Source organism: Lacerta agilis, chromosome 7 (assembly GCF_009819535.1).
Source record: "Lacerta agilis isolate rLacAgi1 chromosome 7, rLacAgi1.pri, whole genome shotgun sequence".
Classification (NCBI taxonomy): domain Eukaryota; kingdom Metazoa; phylum Chordata; class Lepidosauria; order Squamata; family Lacertidae; genus Lacerta; species Lacerta agilis.
In genome coordinates, this window is record NC_046318.1 from 80,881,039 (window position 1) to 80,902,845 (window position 21,807).

At 47.1% G+C, this 21,807-nt stretch overlaps 1 long non-coding RNA gene across 1 annotated transcript; it reads right to left on the minus strand.

Annotated features, from left to right (window-relative positions):
- LOC117049413 lies at positions 1-15,140 on the minus strand. The gene is made up of 2 exons (XR_004426993.1): positions 15,073-15,140; positions 1-78 (listed from the first exon to the last, which is right to left on the minus strand). It is a non-coding gene; the product is annotated as an uncharacterized LOC117049413 (long non-coding RNA).
- Positions 15,141-21,807: the final 6,667 nt, after the last annotated feature.

Here is a 21,807-nt window from a genome sequence, read left to right on the forward strand (position 1 = left end):
TTTCTTTCTTTCTTTCTCCCTCCTCCTTCTAAATATAGCGTTGGACGCAAAGACAGGCAGCAGAGTGTGGAATAGGCACTGGAAACTGAAAAGAGAGAGAGAGAGAGGGAAAAAAAAATGAAACTCCTTGTCTTCTGTCCGTACTCCAAACTGCTTTGCAAACTCCTGGCTGGCTGCCTCAAATCTCTCGGAAATTTATGAAGTGGCATGGAACTTGCTGAGTATTTAAGCCTTGCGGGGCGGCTTGCTTTATTTATTTATTTATTTATTTATTTATTTATTTATTTATTTCGGGCTGAGGTTGGGGGGGTGGGGGAGAGGAACCCTCCGTGTCCCTTTGCTTCTGAGCAAATATGCTCAAGTTGGCTTAGAGAGACACAGAGAGATAGGAAGTTAAAACGCAATAAACATTCACCTAGAATCCACACACACACACGCACACACAAAAATACAAAGAGGGAGGCAAGGCTTAGAAATTTAGAATCCAGCAGCACAAAGGCGACGGGAAAAGAAGAAGGTGCTTCTGGTTTTTCTGAATGGGCGAGTGAGACAAGACTGGGAGAGGGTTCTTTAACCGAGGGGGCCACCACTAAAAAGGCTTCTGTTCTAGAAGAGCGGAAGTGAATCTCATCTCAGATGGTGGTATTTTATCTATTTTTATTTATAAGCCGCCCCATACCCGGAGGTCTCAGGGCGGTTCACATGAAAAGACCACAGTATATAAAAAACCAGCTCTCACTGCAGAGGGTATTTGGGGGAATGTATTCTCTCAACTATCCTGAATCCATCACATCTTTCTTTTTTAAAGCAAACACTTTGAGTTTAGCCTGGAAACTAAATGCTAACCAGTGGGATTCTCTAAAAACTGATGTCATGCGTGCTCAGCTCAGCATGGGAGCCATCTTGTCAAATTGCTGCAAGTCACACCACCGCCTTACATTAAAAGTACATTTATGGCGCTTTTACAGTCCTGGCTTTCCCCAAAGAATCCAGTTTATCCTCCACACAGCTACAATTCCCAGCACCCTCAACAAACTAAAGCTCCCAGGATGTTTTGAGGGAAGCCATGTCCTTTAAATGGGTGTTTTGCCGAAGTTCCTGAACTGTCTGCAAGGGCAATCTCATATAGATCACATCACAGAAGTCAAGACGAGAAGTTGGCAGGACATGCAAAACAATAGTGAGGTTTTTGTTTCCAAGGAAGGGGCATTGCTGGGATACCCAGCATTGGAAGAAAGAGTTTTTAGTAACAATACTGTCTGTGCATTCACAAGCTCTCTCTCTCTCTCTCTCTCTCTCTCTCTCTCTCTCTCTCTCTCTCTCTCCCCCTCTCCCTCTCCCTCTCCCTCTCCCTCTCCCTCTCCCTCTCCCTCTCCCTCTCCCCTCCCTCTCTCTCTCTCTCTCTCTCTGTGTGTGTGTGTGTGTGAGAGAGAGAGAGAGAGAGACTGTACTGGTCAGTAATAACACAGTCCAAAACTGACGTTGACTCTTAGCCAAAACACAATCTTCACAGACTTGGTTGAGTGTGTTGCCTAACGAGCACAGCAGCTCATTCCCAGTGGGCAATCATGGACTGTACCTGTGGGGAGCCATCTCTCTTCCACCCTTTTCATGCCTCTCCTGGTGCCGGGAGCAGGGCGGTGCATCCATTTAGGCGAACTAGGCAGTTGCCTAGGGCGCCAAAATGGAGGGGGTGCTGGCCAGCCTGCCCCCCGCCCCCCACCGTCTCCTGGTGCCGCTCCACCAGCGACAGAGTGGCGGGGGAGGGGGAGCAGCCCAAAATCGGGCTTCTCTGCCCCCTCCGCCAGTGGCAAAGTGGCAGGGAGGGGGAGCAGCCCAAAATCGGGCTTCTCTGCCCCCTCCGCCAGCGGCAGAGTGACGGGGAGGGGGGAGCAGCCCGAAATCAGGCTTCTCCGCAGGGCCGGTGCTAGGGATTGGCCGGGGGGGGGCACCAGAAGGTGATCTTGCCTAGGGCGCAAAAAAAACCTAGCACCGGCCCTGGCCGGGAGACAAGGTGGATACGGGAAGAGGGGGACACACCCATGACTCTTCACCAGACCGATTCATTTCTGTGTCTTCACTTCCCTCCTCTCCCTCGCCTGCTTCCACTTCTGCCTCTGATTCTTGACTTTTCTCTGCCACAGACTCTCCCTGCTCACTAAACCCTGTTTCCCATTCAGCTTCTGACACCTTCTCCCTGTCTTCTCCCTCTGCCCACACATTGTCATCCCACCACCACTCCTCAGGCTCTGAACCTTCTTCCCTTGGGGTTCCCCAGCTGGTTCGTCCCAACTTTCCTCTGCATCCAACCAGTCCATGACCGTACGCACCCCTTTCCAGGACAGATATATTTACTACCTCTGCAGCCAATGAACTGACTGCTGTAAGCATCTCTGTATTGTAGGAAAGGAGCTTCAGTTTATTCCTTTTCGGGTCCACCTGCTTTTGAAGGAAAGGGGAAACAGCTAGACTTCATCAGTGGCATCCCCAAATCCTCTGATGATCTCTCCCAGTGGATTCATGTGTGTAGATCAGGGATAGGGAACCTGTGGCTCTTCAGCTCCAGCTCCCAGGCTGTGTGGGCAACTTGATGGGAGCCATATCACAGCAACATCTAGAGGTCCACATCCTGGATAGCTCAGTTGCTTAGAGTGTGGTGCTGGTAATGTCAAGGTTGCAGGTTCGATCCCCATATGTGACAACTGCATATTCCTGCATTGATCCTTCCTCATTGTTGTTGTTTAGTTGTTTAGTCATGTCCGACTCTTCGTGACCCCATGGACCAGAGCACGCCAGGCACTCCTGTCTTCCACTGCCTCCCACAGTTTGGTCAGGTTCATGTTGGTAGCTTCGAGAACACTGTCCAACCATCTCGTCCTCTTTCGTCCCCTTCTCCTTGTGCCCTCCATCTTTCCCAACATCAGGGTCTTTTCCAGGGAGTCTTCTCTTCTCATGAGGTGGCCAAAGTCTTGGAGCTTCAGCTTCAGGATCTGTCCTTCTAGTGAGCACTCAGGGCCAATTTCCTTGAGAATGGATAGGTTTGATCTTCTTGCAGTCCATGGGACTCTCAAGAGTCTCCTCCAGCACCATAATCAGAAGCATCAATTCTTCGGCGATCAGTCTTCTTTATGGTCCAGCTCTCACTTCCACACATCACTACTGGGAAAACCATAGCTTTAACTATACGGACCTTTGTCGGCAGGGTGATGTCTCTGCTTTGTAAGATGCTGTCTAGGTTTGTCATCCATTTTCTCCCAAGAAGCAGGCGTCTTTTAATTTAATTTAAAATTTAATTTAATTTAATTGATCCTCATGGTCCCTTCCAACTCTATGATCCCTGATTTAGTCTCTGTAAGTCCTTTTCTGCCTGCTCTGGCATACCATGTCCTGCACTGTTCTGGATTCGTTCTACCTGTTAAAGAGACGCATGCTTGCAGCCCTAATTCAAATGCGTTTTGAGCTTTGCCAACTCTTCATTGTGACAGCGCCGGTGCTTAACCCTCCTCCCTCCACTTCTATGCTCCTGCTGCAACTGTGACATTTCATCACAACAGGGAGCTGCTGCCCTGCTGCTCTTGGGCACCGCCAGTGCAACTGGTGGGAAGGAGGTACTGCAGCTCCCCCAGCCACCCAGCTCCTGGGAGTTGCTGCTGTTCCGTAGTGCTGTTCCCCCCCCAGGTTACAATCCTGCACGGCTGTGTGAAAACAATGCAGCCTTGTGCATAGCCATGCAGCCTGGGGCCCTTTGCAAAGGTGTTATTAATATATGGAATCCATTGTCTCAAGTTATGGTGATGGTCCAACGTTATTATTATTATTTAAGGATCTTTAAAAACCCGGCTCTTTACTGCTGAAGCAGAGCAAATGGCAATTCATGGATAACCTGAATTGCTGTTCTGATTCAGCATTAAAGAGCAGTTTTTCCTAGGGAAGGTGGCAGGGCAGAAAGAAAAGAAATAGCACTCAGATGCAGAGCTTGAAAATTTGGACCTGTGCTTAGAAAGTACAGGACAGAAGGTAAGTGTCAATGAGTCCGTAGTTGGGGACAAAGTCTTCCTTTTTTGTATAAGCTTTCCAGAGGCAGACAGCTGGAGACAGGAAGAAGGTCATTTCTTCTGTCCTCCGTTTGCACTGGGAAATCAAGTGAGGACAGCAAAGCGCCTGGGGGCTGTTAGCACAGCATTAGTTCCAGTAGCAGCAATTTGATAAATGGATTTCCATGCATCGGAATTGGTTGGGTAAACAGACTTCCGTCCTTAGCTGCCTCTGGAGCACATAGCAAGAGGGCAGCCTCCGTGACACCAATTAAGATGAACGAGAGCCCTTTGGTTTCCTTCCGTGAGGAGCGGACCACCACAACAACATCCCAGCCGGATGTATTTATGGCTCGCCGTAACGGAAAACTTGTGGGAATAAGTGACGCAACGCCAGAGACGGTGGCCACCCAACTTTGGACACTGCTGCAACAAAACTGCTTCTGTAGGGTGTTAAGGATTCCACAGAACACTTTGGCATCCGGATCTCACAGAAGCTGAGAGTCAAGAGGTCGGCGGGCTATTTTGAATCTGGCACAACACGGTCTTCTTTATATTGAGTCAGGCCTGTGGAACTCAGGGCTGTTGGTGACTCTCCCAGATCTGACTTTCCAAGATCTTGGAAGAGAGTCTTTCTGTTTCCAGCCCCGTAAAACAGTGTTGCGAGTCTAGGGCAATTCCATTGCTGAAGGAGCCAGGAAAGTTTCTTAGCGAGTTAAGGAACCCTAAGTATGTTAGGGCCATGGACTGCAAGAAGATCAAACCTCTCCATTCTGAAGGAAATCAGCCCTGAGTGCTCACTGGAAGGTCAGATCCTGAAGCTGAGGCTCCAAGACTTTGGCCACCTCATGAGAAGAGAAGACTCCCAAACTGTGGGAGGCAGTGGAAGACAGGAGTGCCTGGTGTGCTCTGGTCCATGGGGTCACAAAGAGTCGGACATGACTAAATGACTAAACAACAACAACATCATGAAGAAGAAGAAGAAGAAGAAGAAGAAGAAGAAGAAGAAGAAGAAGAAGAAGAAGTATGTTAGTAGAATAAAGGAAGTTGCTTTGTGCCGGAGGTCAAATGGGCGAGCCCTCTACCTCACCTGGCTGCTGGTGAGAAAGATTAAAGCCACAACGTTATGTATGTGAGAGTTGGGCTAGAAGCAGGCTGCAGGCAGAAGTCTGAGAGTGAGAGCCATGCTTGATTTCTGCTTGAAGAGTTTGGATTTGATATCCCGCTTTATCACTACCCGAAGGAGTCTCAAAGCGGCTAACATTCTCCTTTCCCTTCCTCCCCCACAACAAACACTCTGTGAGGTGAGTGGGGCTGAGAGACTTCAGAGAAGTGTGACCAGCCCAAGGTCACCCAGCAGCTGCATGTGGAGGAGTGGAGAGGCGAACCCGGTCCCCCAGATTATGAGTCTGCCACTCTGAATCCAAGGCTGCAGCTTTGGGAGAAGCAAGACACGGGATGCTCATGCTGAGAGCCCCTCCATCATAGGCTCAGGTTGTATATGTGTATAAATAAACCATATAGCATAAAGACACCACAGTCTCCGCTAGCCCCCGTTCCAAGGAAATAGAACTTTACTTCAACACCTGGAACCTCTGGAATCTCGCACCACCCAGAGATTGGGATGGCGTGCAACAATATTCTGAGAGATGCTCCCAACTGAACATGGGACATTGTGCATGTGTATATTAGGAGAAAATCAGGCTAAAATGCCCCAGGTGTCAGAAAAGGTTATTTATGTATGCAACAACTGCGGGGCCGTGTTTCGTTAGCTCCAAAACGGAAAATGAGCGAGGTTCCAACTAAAGAACTTAAGTTGACAGGATATGCACAACTTGCAGAGTTAACATATAGAATAAGAGAAGAACAACAAGAACACATATTTAAAGAAGATTGAAAACCGTTTGTTGAATACGCGGGAAAATAATTGTGTTCAGTTGAAAACGCTGGCAGCATTAAGATAAATTCAACAGTGTGAATAGGTTTTGATGGATGTAAGAATGGAAAACCGGTTGGTATAATTTTTGTAAAATATGCAGGGGTTTAAGATATGTAAAATGAACCATGGAAAGAGAAGAAGGGAAGCCACTGATATCTTAAGGATGTAAAATGTGCATTTGAAATTGCAAACAAGAAAATTTAATAAAAACTATATTTTAAAAAAATCAGGCTTAAATGCAGGCGCATTTTCATGTGGTTTCTTTAAAAAAAATTGCAGAGTTTTGCAAACATATGGAGACATGAATTTAACATGAAAAACTGGAGAAACTGGAATTAACAGATCCACCCATCCCTAGGATCCCTGGTTCCATTTGTGACTATAATTATTCAGAACAAAATAAAATAAAAAATTCTTTCCAGTAGCACCTTAGAGAACAACTAAGTTTGTTCTTGGTATGAGCTTTCGTGTGCATGCACACTTCTTCAGATACCACTAAGGTGCTACTGGAAAGAATTTTTTATTTTATTTTGTTTTGACTATGGCAGACCAACACGGCTACCCACCTGTAACTATAATTATTCAGATTTTCTGTGTCTAGGGAAAGTTTCTTAAGTTGTTACTGCCATCTCTTCCAGGTGGCTTGGAATCACCTGTCTGGTTCTGGCTCAGCTGGCCATCCACTCCCTCCTAGATTTGAGCAGCCACGAGGGATAAACACCAAGCATGCACAAAGTTGTTTACTGCAGTCCAGGTACCTCACCCACATCCCAAAGCTGTAACAGCTGAAACTCTCGCAACACATCTCCAGATGGAAGGACCTGCTACAATTCTGGAATCCAGAGGCAGGTGATGTTATCCTCAAAATGCCTTGCACACAATTCATGGTGGGGAAATGGCCCTTCAGCTTTGATCTGCACTTAGCTAGCACCCCTCCTGCTCGCCTTCTGGCTTCCAACCAGCCCAGGATGTGGCCCGGGCTGCCAGCATCCTCCTCCCCCGTCTCAGCTGAACTCAGCAGGGAGAAAGCTGGGGACAAAACCAGAATTAGCTCTTGTTCCACCTACTGTGGTCCCCCTTTGCCTTCTGCCCCACCAGCGCCAATGGGCAACAGCCACTGCTGCTGGGTACCTTCCTTCTCATTCTGCTTGAGTCTGGACTTCTGCCCCCCCCCCAATGTCCTGCCCTGGTGAAGACAGCACCACTGCGCCCCCCCCCCCATGTAGTCCTCCTGAAGTCCTTTAGAAAGGATTTGCGCACCCGGTGATGAACAGCTGCACAGCTTCAAGCTGGCTGTTGAGGCTCTGCCAAAGGAAGGCAGGATTCCCAGGCTATCATGCCTGACAGATGCCAGGCATGTGAGAGGAGACGGCGACTCCTGATCTGCCCGGAGCTCTCAGGGCCGGGTGGGAACCGCCAAAGAGCCTTTGAGGGGCAAGAGCGAGCTGCTGCTGGAACGTGGTTGCAGGCAATAATAGCTTCCCAGAGAAATGACTGGTGGGGCTTAAAATACATTTCCCCCTGCTTGAGTAAAACAAAGTCCTATCCAGCAGTGTCTTGGAGATGTCATAAGGCTGTGTGTGTGTGTGTGTGTGTGTGTGTGTGTGTGTGTACCTTTCCTAGCCTGAGGACCACCTGGTCTAGGGACGCGGGTGGTGCTGTGGTCTAAACCACTAAGCCTCTTTGGCTTGCCAATTGGAAGGATGGCGGTTCGAATCTCCGCGAAGGAGTGAGCTCCCGTTGCTCTGTCCCAGCTCCTGCCAACCTAGCAGTTCGAAAGCAAACAGAGCCAGTGTGGTGTGAGAGCCAGTGTGGTGTAGTGGTTAGGAGTGGTAGACTCGTAATCTGGGAAACTGGGTTCGTGTCTCCGCTCCTCCACATGCTTATTTCTTTGGCTTGGGGGGTCACATGAGAGCCAGTGTGGTGTAGTGGTTAAGAGCAGTAAACTCGTAATCTGGTGAACCAGGTTCGCATCTCCTCTCCTCCACATGCAGCTGCTGGGTGACCTTGGGCTAGTCACACTTCTTTGAAGTGTCTCAGCCCCATTCACCTCATAGAGTATTTGTTGTGGGGGAGGAAGGGAAAGGAGAATGTGAGCCGCTTTGAGACTCCATCGGGTAGTGAAAAGTGGGATATCAAATCCAAACTCCTCTCCTCCTCCTCCTCCTCCTCCTCCTCCTCCTCCTCCTCCTCCTCCTTCTTCATAGTGCAAGTACTGGTAAATAAATAGGTGCCACTGCAGCAGGAAGGTAAACAGCGTTTCTGTGTGCTCTGGCACTCGTCACAGTGTCCCGTTGCACCAGAAGCGGTTTAGTCATGCTGGCCACATCACCTGGAAATCTGTCTGTGGACAAACTCCGGCTCCTTCGGCCTGAAAGTGAGATGAGCGCTGCAACCCCATAGTTGCCTTTGACTGGATTTAACCTCCCAGGGGTCCTTTCTTAAAAAAATTTTTTTTAAACCACCTGGTCTATTCATGCTGCTACATTTCAGGCAATAACCCACATTGTATGCAGGGCTGGTGTACTGGGCAAATTAATTGGTTCAATTAATCAAATAAAAGAAATGTGTTCTTGGTAGTTGTGCCACCCTCATAAGTTCAGGGTGGTGGTGGTGGTGGCCCAGAGGGGAAAGACCAGCTTTGTGGTAGCCTTCAAGTTGTGGAATTCCCTCCCCACAGAGGTGAGTCTGGCTTCTTCACTATACAGCTGTCGACAAAAGCTGAAGGCCGACCTCTTCACTCTGACGCCTGATATGTGTGTTTTCAGGGCCTGCCATATTCAGCACCTCTGGTGGGGGACAAGTCATGTCCACCTTTGGTCCCCACTCTGCACTCAGCTCTCACCTGTGGCTCCTAGAAGCTGTCAGCATACGACAATGGCCACAATCCAGGAAATGGCTTCGACTGGCTGGCTAAACCAGGTGAGGGTAGCCGATGGGTCTCAAACCCTCGGTCAGTTAGGGAGTTTCCTTGCACGTGAAGACAGGCTCTGACCGATGGACCCACCATTGGTCTCATCCAATGATGAGACCAATGGCGGGTCCATCGGTCAAGAAGACATTTTCTACACGTGCTGTAGAGGGAAGTGAGGGGAACATGGGGTCTCATTTACTTGGGAAAGGAGTCCATCCAGGAGAAGGAAAACTCTGAACCTCTAAACCTCCTCTGCCTTGTGGCAATACTCATTTGTGAGTAAACCCAGAGGAAAAAATTGTATCCACTGCCTTGTGGGACATCTTCAGGAGAAGAAAGAGCCAAGGCTGTGGAATTATGCCTGGTCAAGAGCTCAGTTTCCTTCACGAGTGACAAGATTTCATTTTTTCCTGTCCTATGATGCATTTTGAGGAGATGGGTTGTTTTTTTCAGAGGAGGATGGGACAAAACGCTGGCTGGCCAGACCTCCAAATACAGAGCAAGCTGTTGAGTGTTGGGATATGATTCCATTCTTATTTCCTAGATACTGCATACCAAGCCTTGAGAACCTGCAGCCCTTGAGATGTTGCTGGATTATAATTTCCAGCGCTGGATTTAGGGCAGTTTGGGCGGTTCCTCCACACAGGATGCTGAGCTGAAGGGATACAAAATTGAGAAGATCCATAATGGAGAAGATCCATTTAGGGGTGCCAAATGTTGGCCTCGCATAGGGGCCAAAATTTGTATTATGAAATATTACCTAAGCCCACCCTGTAACCTCTCACAATCCCTGACCCTTGCTACCAGGGCTTCCACTTCAGCCAACTGCTTTGCAACAGAGTTGGTCCACACATTCAGATGCTGAGTCTACATGGACTGCGACCCCAAGTCACCGTGTAGGTGCATTCGTGAACCAGAGATACTTAGTCACAAATGCCAGCCACGATCTCTGAGTGTAAGTAGGGCACACTCTCATATTTCTCATATGATTATTCTGTTTATCTATAAAACTTACTAGTCACTCCTGGGTTGCAGAAAAACAAGATTAAAGCAGTAAATTTGGGAAAAAACAGGCAACATAAGACAACCAGCCAGCACACATACAATTGCGAAACAAACTCTTGCCAGAACGGTCTCTATCTTCCTAGTAAAGTTTAGCAGAAAAATAGCTCTTGTGTTGACGAATGTTTGTGGGAAGCTTTTTCACACTGAGGGCCACATTTCCACATTTCCCATTGAGAAACCTTTCAGGGGGCACTTATCAGTGGGGATTATGGCAAAAATGGGTGTGGTCTGACATACCACCATCCAGCCAAGCAAGAGTTTGAGTGTTGGAATTAGAGTAGCAAGGACCATTCAGTTAGTAACCAAAGGGTTAATCCTCTTGACAGTTACTCCACCAATGAGAGAGTGGCGGAGGTGTTGCTTAACAACTCATCAGAGTGCCATGAGGCTCACTGAGGTAACATGTGCTCTGATTGGCTGTGTGGTACTGAGGGAGTTTTCCTCAGTACGTGTGGTTGAATGTCTTCCTACTATGAACAAGGCCAGACCGGAGAAAGACAAATAATAATAATAATAATAATAATAATAATAATAATAATAATAATATCCTCTTCAGCATTCAGAGCATGTTGCAGCCAGATAAAAATCACTCAAGCACAGGGCCAGAGGTATGTGTGGGCTGGGCAGGGTCCCAAGGCCTGGATATATAGGTTTGGCAGGCAGCATTCAGAGTATAGATGAATATCAATAGGCAGGGAGTTCCAAAGTGTTGGTCCTGCTACACTACACGATTGAATTCTTACAAATACAGAATGGGTTTTTTGTTAGGGCTACCATTCCCGGACATTCCCGTGATTTCAAAGGTGGAAGTGATGTCTGGGGGGAACGTATGGTTTGTCCTGGATCTTCGGCACGTAAACTGAAAAATTGCAGGTCTTCCTACTTCCAACTTTTGGGGTGTCCTGGTTTTTTCCTTTTTGAAATATGGCAACTTATCTTATGTACCGCCTGTAATGACTATGGTAACAACCACCACAACCACCACCAGCTGGTTTCTTTTTAAATTATTTGCCAGCGACCTAGCGAATGCTGTTTTATTCTGAATTGTTATTGAAAGCTGTCCTGTTGTTGCATAGGAATAGTGGTACAGAAACAGGTGAATAATGAAATAAGTGAACTTAAAGAAAAGCCATAAAGAGTACTCAGACTTCCTCAGACGCCTTCAGTCACAGCCCAGAGTGTCGACTGTAACATCTGAAGTGTATAAGCCAGATTCTGCTTAATCTTCTAGTCAACAAACACCAACGATCTTCTAATTTTTACAGGAGCGTTAAGGTTTTTTTTTGCAGCAAATGAGTGAGAAAAAGTGTTCTGGGATGCTAAAGAGTAAACGATTTATTACAGCATGAGTATTCACGTTTTGCAGTCCATCAGACGCACAAGAAGTTATCCTGAGTCATAAGAATGTAAAACACATGGGGTTGGGGGGGCGGAGGGGGGGGGGAGAAGGAACGGTTGTAAAATGTGAGGTCAGAGCGAAATGAAATCCAAAACAGTACAAACAGGGATGTGTACATACTTAGCAATTGTCATTCACGAAACAGTTCCTGTTGACAAAGGCATCCTAGTGTTGGTAAGCTTATATGCTCATATGATGTGCTTCAAAAAAATCATTTGTTTTGGCTCAGTCCATGAGTGATGTATTATTATTATTATTATTATTATTATTATTATTATTATTATTATTTAATTAAATGTTTATACCACCCTGTACCCATAGATCTCAGGGTGGTTAACAACACAGAACTCCAATATATATATATAAAAACAAGATACATAATAAGAACAGAAACAGAAACAACCCCAAAATCCCCACTTCCACAATGTCTCAGGGTCCAGGTAGGTTTATATGGAGAAAGGGGGTCCTTAAGGTATTGTGGTCCAGAGCTGTATATAATAATAATAATAATAATAATAATAATAATAATAATAATAATAATAATTTATTTGTACCCTGCCCATCTGGCTGGGTCTCCCTAGCCGCCACTCTGGGCAGCTTCCATCAAATATTAAAATACATTAAAATATCACAGTTTAAAAACTTCCCTAAACAGGGCTGCCTTCAGGTATTTTCTGAATGTCAGGTAGTTGTTTATTCCCTTGACCTCTGATGGGAGGGCGTTCCACAGGGTGGGCGCCACTACCGAGAAGGCCCTCTGCCTGGTTCCCTGTAGCTTGGCTTCTCACAGTGAGGGAACCGCTAGAAGGCCCTCGGTGCTGGATCTCAGTGTCCGGGCTGAACGGTGGGGGTATGTTTGATATAGGTTTGTGGGCAGGCTTATCTAAGCAAAAATGTTTTGAATAGGTGCCAAAAAGAGCACAGTGAAGGCTCCTGCCTGACATCAATAGGCAGGGAGTTCCAGAAGTGCAGAAACGCTCGATGTATTGTAATTCACATTTTATAACCCCACAACCTATATAATCCAGGATAACATTTCATGGATCTGGTGGGTTCTCTCTATTTTTGCAATATTTTTATCTTTAACCTTCGGCAACACCCTTTGTCCTTCTACTCGCACTAACAGCATGATAAAAATTGCAATCCGTTCACAAATCGGGTCCTCCCTCAAAGAGGGCATGTGTTGCGGTGCGACCTGGCAACCAAACCCTTGTGTTGTGGGCGGGAACGTTCGGGTGGCCGCAACACCCTATTGGTAGGTCCCTCGATGCTGGGTGTAATCTGACCAATGGGGTGCTAGCTAATGGATCGAGGGACCTATATATCCCTATGCAGGTGTCCCTGAGCTTCCTCTCCCTATATTTAGGGGTTGAGCTTGACCTTGCTATGCCATCGTGTGTCGTCTGTCATTGGGACAGGGGCACGGCAAGAATTTTCCCCACTTGGCTGATTGGCTGGTGCCATTTGGGTTTTGCTTGCCGCGTAGCAAATCGTCACAGCTTGTAAGGTTGCGGATAGGCTCTGGTTCAGGTGATAGGGATCCCTATGCAAAGGGTATTCCGTGAAAGGAATCCAGGGACTCAATGGTTTGGTCAACCCTGAGAGGGGTTGTGCCTGTGCCTGAGTCCAGGGGGACATCTGGGTGGTGGACTAGCATGACCCCGCTTTCCGCTGTTCCAAGTGTTTACCCTAGGCTGACCTATGCTGGTGCCCTGGAGCTAGTCGGTGCAGGGAGCTAGTCGAACCAGAGCCTATGCAACCACTCACTTGCTGTAATCAATAAAGTTGTGGACTAAATTCTGCCAAAAACCAAACCAAAATTTGAGTCTTGTCTGAATTTATTTAAGGGGGAGGTTAAAGGTGCTGGAGGAGACTCTTGAGAGTCCCATGGACTGCAAAAAGATCAAACTTATCCATCCTTAAAGAAATCAGCCCTGAGTGCTCACTGGAAGGGCAGATCCTGAAGTTGAGGCTCCAAGACTTTGGCCACCTCATGAGAAGAGAAGACTCCCTGGAAAAGACCCTGATGTTGGGAAAGATGGAGGGCACAAGGAGAAGGGGACGACAGAGGATGAGATGGTTGGACAGTGTTCTCGAAGTGACTGGCATGAGTTTGGCCAAACTGCGGGAAGCAGTGGAAGACAGGAGTGCCTGGCGTGCTCTGGTCCATGGGGTCACGAAGAGTCGGACACGACTGAATGACTGAACAACAACAAATAAAGGTCTTAACATGCGATTCCTTTTCACTGAAAAAAACCTGAGATGCGAGTAGCAACCACAGTTCTTAAGCTGAATTGATTTAGGAATTAGGGCACAGGACATGGCGGTGTTCTCCTCACTGCGCTTTCTCGTGATCTGATCTCCAACAACTTTCTGCTCAAGTAAATCTTTTCCACTCCACGGTGCACAGAGCACGTTTAATGGATGCACCCCAGCTTTGCTGTCTCACACACCGGTGGCTTAGTGATTCAGATACCTTCCTACTAGTTCTTTGTACCTTAAATGATGAAAATACACAGCAGGGGATGGGGGCCTCCAGACTGGCAGTATTTCACAGAAAGCTCAGTTGTTCAAGCATGAGACTCTTCATCTTGGGATCGTGAGTTCGAGTCCCACGTTGGCCAAAATATTCCTGCATTGCAGGGGGCAAGACGAACCTTATGGTCCCTTCCGACTTTGCAATTGTACAATTCTATGAAATGCACACCAGGGAATGTACGTTTGTGGCACGGTCTTGTCACCTTGGGGCAACACATACCTTTTTTTAAAAAATAAACTGACTTTCAGCAGTTTAGAACTTGATGGGGCAATGCGCTGGGGAATGTGGGGTTCATGAGTGACCAATTGTAGGATTGGGCTCCAATGGTCATCTAGTCCAACCCTCTTGCAGTGCAGGAATCAAAGCTAAAGAATCCCTGACAGATGGCCATCCAACCTCTGCTTAAAAATCTCCAAGGAAGGAGAACCCACCGCTTTCCAAGGTAGCATGGGTGTAGCTGGGTGGGGAAATCGCCCCATCAAGTAATAAAATAAAAATACTTAACTAAAAGTAGAAATTGCAGAAAGATTTTGACAAATTTCCCCCCCTGAGCACTCAAAAGAAAGTAATTTAAAACAACTGCTGTTGAGACATTTCATCATTTCAAATCTCCTAAACAGAGCCAGGCAGAGGATGATGACAAGAGGGTGTCATGCCCCCATTAACATAAGTCCTGGCACCTCGTAGGCCAAAGAAGAACCTTGCTGGATCAGACCAAGGTCCCATCCAGTCCAGGGCTCTGTTCTGATGGCGGCCAACCAGAAGCCCCCGAAGGAACCCCGCAAGCAGAAACATAGCACCACAGTACTTTCCCCACCTGTGATTCCCAGCAACTGTTGCTCAGGGACTTATTGCCTCCGACAATGGACTAGCAGTCTATGATAGCCTTATCCTCTGTTTTTCGGTCTAATCCTCTTTCAAAGGCCATTGCTGCCTCTTGTGGAAGTGAACCCTGCGCCTTAGCAAACCAGGATGAGCACAGGATGAATGCCTCTCGCCCTTCCCATCTTCCCATGAACAAATCACAACAAATGCTCAATAAAGACCGGATAGAATGGAACCACCACGAAAGCAAGCAAATCAGCACGAACACTCAATAAACAAGTTTTCTGGTGCAGCCACTAATCTCTCTCTCCTTTCCCCATTCCCCACATACTATCCAGAGAAGATTGCAGTCCTTACCTGTCTATTCAGCTTGATGGAGAGAGCCTCACTCCTGCTTCCAGATCCCTGAGTCAGCCCGGCAGCAGCAGTCCCCTGTTACTCTAGAGTGCTAACTCAATGCCGCCGCGGCAGCCAGACTTCTTTGGTTTACTTTGACATTGACGTCAGAGTCTTTTTTCTGGCCTCCAAAAAAACTTTGGCAAAAGGAAGGGAGGGAGGAATAAATATGCCTGCTGCAGAACCGCCTTTACGACTGCGAGAGACGTTCGGCCATGTGGGGGCATTTCCAGAAAAGCAGCATGTGTAATCTCTCAGGCAAAGAGTTTTTATTTATTTATCCTGTGCCCTGTTCGGCAGGGAAGTCAGGAGCAGCTTAGAGTGGGCTCCCCCGGGCAGATTCCAGGCCCCGATTAGCCCGGGGCCTGCTTAGTTTTAGCACAGTAACAGCTTTGTGCCGTTAGCAGACCATTTTTGTGGCAACGCATCCGAAAAATGCATCGCGTCAGAAAATACGGAGAGCGTAGTCCCGGAAATGGTGGAGGAATGGGCAACCCAAATGGTCAGGATCTTGGAATAGCTTCCTTATGAGGAAAGGCTAACACCTTTGGGGATTTTTAGTTTTTATGGGGCAGAGAGAATGCCTGAGGTTGCAATCCTCCTCCTCCTCCTCTTCTTCTTCGGTGATCGCTCGTAGCCGAGTAAGATTGTCTTCCATAAACACAGTGTGATGCAGCGGCTAAAAAATTCAATGCAATTCTGGGCTGCATCAATAGGAGTATAGTGTCTAGATCAAGGGAAGTAATAGTACCACTGTTATGTACTGAGTTGAATAGGATCCAAACTCCGAGTATATTTCAACCACTATATTCTGCTCTGGTCAGACCTCACCTGGAATATTGTGTCCAGTTCTGGGCACCACAGTTCAAGAAGGATACTGACAAGCTGGAACGTGTCCAGAAGAGGGCAACCAAAATGGTCAAAGGCCTGGAAACAATGCCTTATGAGGAACAGCTTAGGGAGCTGGGTATGTTTAGCCTGGAGAAGAGAAGGTTAAGGGGTGATATGATAGCCATGTTCAAATATATAAAAGGATGTAATATAGAGGAGGGTGAAAGGTTGTTTTCTGCTGCTCCAGAGAAGCGGACACGGAGCAATGGATTCAAACTACAAGAAAGAAGATTCCACCTAAACATTAGGAAGAACTTCCTGACAGTGAGAGCTGTTCGGCAGTGGAATTTGCTACCAAGGAGTGTGGTGGAGTTTCCTTCTTTGGAGGTCTTTAAGCAGAGGCTTGACAGCCATCTGTCAGGAATGCTTTGATGGTGTTTCCTGTTTGGCAGGTGGTTGGACTGGATGGCCCTTGGGGTCTCTTCCAACTCTATGATTCTATGATTCTATGAAACACGGTTTTAACAATGAGTCCGTAAGTGACTGTGGAGGGCAATTCTGGATCCACATGTCCTTCCACAGTGGGGACATTGGTTCCCGGGCGGGAGTGGATCACAGTGTGGATTTGCCAAGTGTGCCTTCCTCTTAGCACATTTCAACCTTGCGTCCTGAGTTCGAGTGTCCTCAAAGCCCATGACACCTTTGGTAAAGGCTGTTCTCCAACTGGAGTGCTGGCAGGCCAGTGTTTCCCAATTGTTGGTGTTTATACTACATTTTAAAAGATTTGCCTCGAGACAGTCTTTGAACCTCCTTTGTTGACCACCAGCATTACGCTTTCCATTTTTAAGTTGGGAATAGAGCAGTTGCTTTGGAAGACGATTATCAGGCATCCGCACAACATGACCAGTCCAACAAAGTTGATGAAGAATCATGAGGCTGCGATCCTAACCATGTCAGACAAAAGTCCCACTGAATTCAGTGGGGTTTCCTCCTTGGCTCAGCGAGATCAGGAGCGCCGCCCGTATTTTTCTAATGGGAGTTTTATGCTCAATGCTTTAATGGTTAAGCGGTAATGAATATTGCAGAGAAAGAGGGTAGAGAGGTTTCTTTCTTCTTATCTCTAGGGAACATTGAGCTGGCCAGACTTGACCCTGCCAGGGGTCCCAATGAGGCAAACAAGGCCTTTGCCCTCAAATGTAGTGGCATCCGGTGAAATTTTAAAATGAGCTTCCAATTGCTCCTTTGCTTGGAATAAAGGGTGTCTTGGTCCATGAGGGGGGAGCGTTTCCATCAAATGTAGAGAGATCTACATTGGCTCCCAGTACATTTCCGAGCACAATTCAAAGTGTTGGTGCTGACCTTTAAAGCCCCAAACGGCCTCGGTCCTGTATACCCGAAGGAGCGTCTCCACCCCCATCATTCTGCTCGGACACTGAGGTCCAGCGCTAAGGGCCTTCTGGCTGTTCCCTCACTGCGAGAAGCAAAACTACAGGGAACCAGGCAGAGGGCCTTCTCGGTAGTGGCGTCTGCCCTGTGGAACGCCCTCCCATCAGAGGTCAAACAGATAAACAACTACCTGACATTCAGAAAATACCTGAAGGCAGCCCTATTTAGGGAAGTTTTTAATCTGTGATATTTTAAATGTATTTTAATATTTGATGGTAGCTGCCTAAAGTGGCTGGGGAGACCCAGCCAGATGGGCGGGGTACAAATAAATTATTATTATTATTATTATTATTATTATTATTATTATTATTATTATTATTATTAAACCGCTGCTAAATCTGAGATGTTTCTTTGCATGGCTTTTTGATGGAGGCACCCCCGCACCTGGAAACAGCCCCATTATCTTTCAACTGTGCTTTAATTTACAGCCACTTATTTAGATCTCTTCTCTCTCTCTTTATTACACAAACTATATATAACGGGACGGCAATCTGGAATGCAGGATATATTTCTTGCTAGTCACCAGAATGGATTAATTTGCGACAGTGACGAAGTCCAGGAACAGGCTGAAGTCATCTCATTTGCCATACCGCTCTCCTTTTAGCGGGTGGCGTTGTGGTCTAAACCACAGAGCCTCTTGGGCTTGCCGATCGGAAGGTCGGCGGTTCGAATCCCCACAGCGGAGTGAGCTCCCGCTACTCTGTCCCAGTTCCTGCCAACCTAGCAGTTCGAAAGCACACCAGCACAAGTAGATAAATAGGTACCGCTGCGACGGGAAGGTAAATGGCGTTTCTGTGTGCTCTGGTTTCCGTCACGCTGTACCATTGCGCCAGAAGCGGTTTCGTCATGCTGGCCAAAGGACCCGGAAAGCTGTCTGTGGACAAATGCTGGCTCCCTCGGCCTGAAAGCGAGATGGGAATTACAGGGACAGAACTACCCAAACTGTAAAAGAAACTTATTCATGTATGCTACTACAGTGACAAGATCGTTGCTTGCCCAAAAATGGGAAGAAGGAAATCCCAGCAAAAGAAGAATGGATACAAAAACTTATGGAATATTCAGAAATGTCGAAACTTAACTGGAAAAATAAGAAATCAAGATAACAAACATTTTTTAATAAAAGAAATGGGAACGGTTTATTGAATATTTGCAAACAAATTGTAAACAGGTAAGAACACTGGCAGGATTATTGCAACAACCCGCAGTTTCATGAGAGTATATATTTAAAGCAGATGAATAAAAGAACAAATTAAGTTAATTTGGATATGCAGAAAATATTAAAAATAAATTTAAGGAGCCTCAGAAAGAGGGGGGGAGGAAGTCAAGTTTTGAAATGTGAAATGTTAAAATGACTGTAAACTTATTGAAAGGCATAAACCTGAAAATCATAAATCAATCAATCAATCAATCAATCAATAGCGAGATGAGTGCCGCAACCCCATAGTCGCCTTTGACTGGACTTACCCTTTCATCTAGCTCCTTATTGATGGGAGTTTCAAAGAATGAAGAAGAACAGTTCCTACCAAGACAGGGAAATCCTTGACTATTATTTATTTAATTTATACTCCACCTTTCCTTGGAGGAAGCTAAAAGCAGAATATTTGTGAAGGCAGGGAAGGAAGTAACATTTTGGGGGGCGGAGGGTTGACAGCCCAAGGGAGCCGTTTAAAGGAGAGTAGGAGGTGCTTCAGAGCAGTGGTGTTGCAAGGGGGCTGGGGGGCGGTGCGCCCTGGGTGCGATGTCTGGCGGGGTGACAAGAAGGGACCCTGCAGGGTGCTTGCCCCACCACCCCTGGTTGTGGCGACGCGAGTAGCCATTGCGCTGCCACAGCTGCATGTGGAGGGTCCTACCGCCATCCGTACAGTGCTTGGGCAGCGCAGGTGGCAAACTGCTATTTACAACACATGCGCGGTGTTGCACGCATGAGCTGTACGTAGCAACATTGCACATGTGCTGTACATAGCAGTTTGCCGCTGGCAGCACCCGAGCTCCGTACGGATGGCGGTGGGACCCCTCCGTCGCCGCTACAGCTGTGAGCAGAGGATCCCACCACCGTCCGTACGGCACTCGGGGGGTGCTGGCGGCAAACCGCTACGTACAACGCATGCACGGTGTTGGACACATGCGCTGTATGTAGCGACGCCGCACATGCACCCTATGTAGGGACGTCACACATGCGTCACACATAGCGGTGCAACGCGTGCGCAGCCAGCGGTTTGCCCTGCCCCGGGTGTCGCTTAGCCTTCATTCGCCCCTGCTTCAGAGAGCAGTTTGGCAAAGCATTCCCTGAAGTACCTCCCACCCTCCTGTAAAAGGGGTTCGGGTGAGCTTTGAGGGGAGTAGGGTTGTGAAGGGGTTTGGTTATTTTTAAGCATGGGGGAGGGGTGGATTTGGCCAAGGGGTTGGCGAGCCGAATGAGCGGGGCAACAGCCCCCTAGTATGTGTGTATTTCTCTGCTCCAACTTTTGCCTGGGGATTTGCTTGCAGTAAAACTTGCTAAATATTGCCTTAAATGCTCAAACAAGTCTGCTGGGGCGATTTCATCCACAGGGTTAAAAAAAACAAAAAACAAAAAAGGAGACCACTACTATGTAATCATTTTCTTAGCTTTAAGCTTTTTCTGTGATGAATTGCACCCCTTTGTGTTTTGCCATCTTAAACCTAAAACATTCGTGTTTATCGCGCTCTGCCAAAAATGTTATTACAGCAGCTTTATGTTTCAAAGGCAGTTTAATTCTTTTCTTCATAGTGACCTTTGGTTATTTTTAAGCAGATTTCCCCGCCTCGCTCCCACTCTTGTCTGGCGATCATCAGCTCCTGAAATGAAGCTTTCAATGCCTCTAGAATATTTTTGTAAGAATGGCGGGGGGGAAAGAGAGAGAGAACTTTCGAGGGTCCAAATTATTTACACACTTCTTGTTGCAGCCAATAAAATGCTGGCTTAAAAAAGAAAAATCAAAAATCACCCCACCCCCTCCAGATATCATTTTTATTCCGATTGCATGATGATTTGCGCTCATGACGGTATTGGGGTGGTTATAATGTAATCCTGCTTTCATTACAATTCCACATGTATTTGTATTTATATTTATATTTATATTTGTATACAGTGGTACCTTGGTTTGCATACGTTTTGGATTACAAACACGTCAAACCCAGAAGTGTGTGTCCCAGTTTGCAACCTTTTTTTTGGATTACAACCCATTTTTTGGGGGGGGGATTATGAACATTTTTTTTGGGGGGGGAAGGAGGCCCCTTGGTGAAAGCGCACCTTGGGTTACAACCTGTTTTGGTTTACAAACGGACCTCTGGAACGGACTATGGTTGTAAACCAAGATACCACTGTAACTAGCCTTCATCCAAAGATCGCTGGGCAGTTCAGAACAAAAATACAGAATGGAAGCACAAAATTGTTGTTGTTCAGTCGTTCAGTCATGTCCGACTCTTCATGACCCCATGGAGCAGAGCACACCAGGCACTCCTGCCTCCCACTGCCTCCCAAAGTTTGGCCAAACTCATGCTAGTCGCTTCGAGAACACTGTCCAACCATCTCATCCTCTGCCGTCCCCTTCTCCTTGTGCCCTCCATCTTTCCCAACATCAGGGTCTTTTCCAGGGAGTCTTCTCTTCTCATGAGGTGGCCAAAGTACTGGAGCCTCAACTTCAGGATCTGCCCTTCCAGTGAGCACTCAGGGCTGATTTCTTTAAGGGTGGGTAAGTTTGATCTTTTTGCAGTCCATGGGACTCTCAAGAGTCTCCTCCAGCACCATAATTCAAAAGCATCAATTCTTTGGCGATCAGTCTCCACGGACAAAGACAACAAGCACAAAATATACAATACCAATAGAAGAAGAAGAGGAAGAAGAAGAGTTTGGATTCAATACCCCGCTTTATCACTACCCGAAGGAGTCTCCAAGCGGCTAACGTTCTCCTTTCCCTTCCTCCTCCACAACAAACCCTCTGTGAGGTGAGTGGGGCTGAGAGACTTCAGAGAAGTGTGACTAGCCCAAGGTCACCCAGCAGCTGCATGTGGAGGAACGGGGACGCGAACCCGGTTCACCAGATTACAAATCTACTGCTCTTAACCACTACACCACACTGGCTCTCAAAAGTAAAAGCAAAAGCAAAACAACACAACAATACCTCCCCCCATCCAGTCTAGAGGGGCTCAGCGGCCAATGTTGCAGCCTCTGTAACACACTGCAGTTTTATCCTAAATGTGGTTTGTATGCGTCAGCCAATGATCCAACAGCAATGCTCCTTCTTGCAAGTCTTGAGAGACTTGTGCAGTTCTTAGACCTGCGATCCATGCCCGGCCAAGGGCCAAAAACCACTTCCCTTGGTGGGGCGTGTCTCTTGTTGGTAAGACTGAGAAAAATGCAGATGAACTGAGACTGCTCTGGCCTTTTGCTATATATAG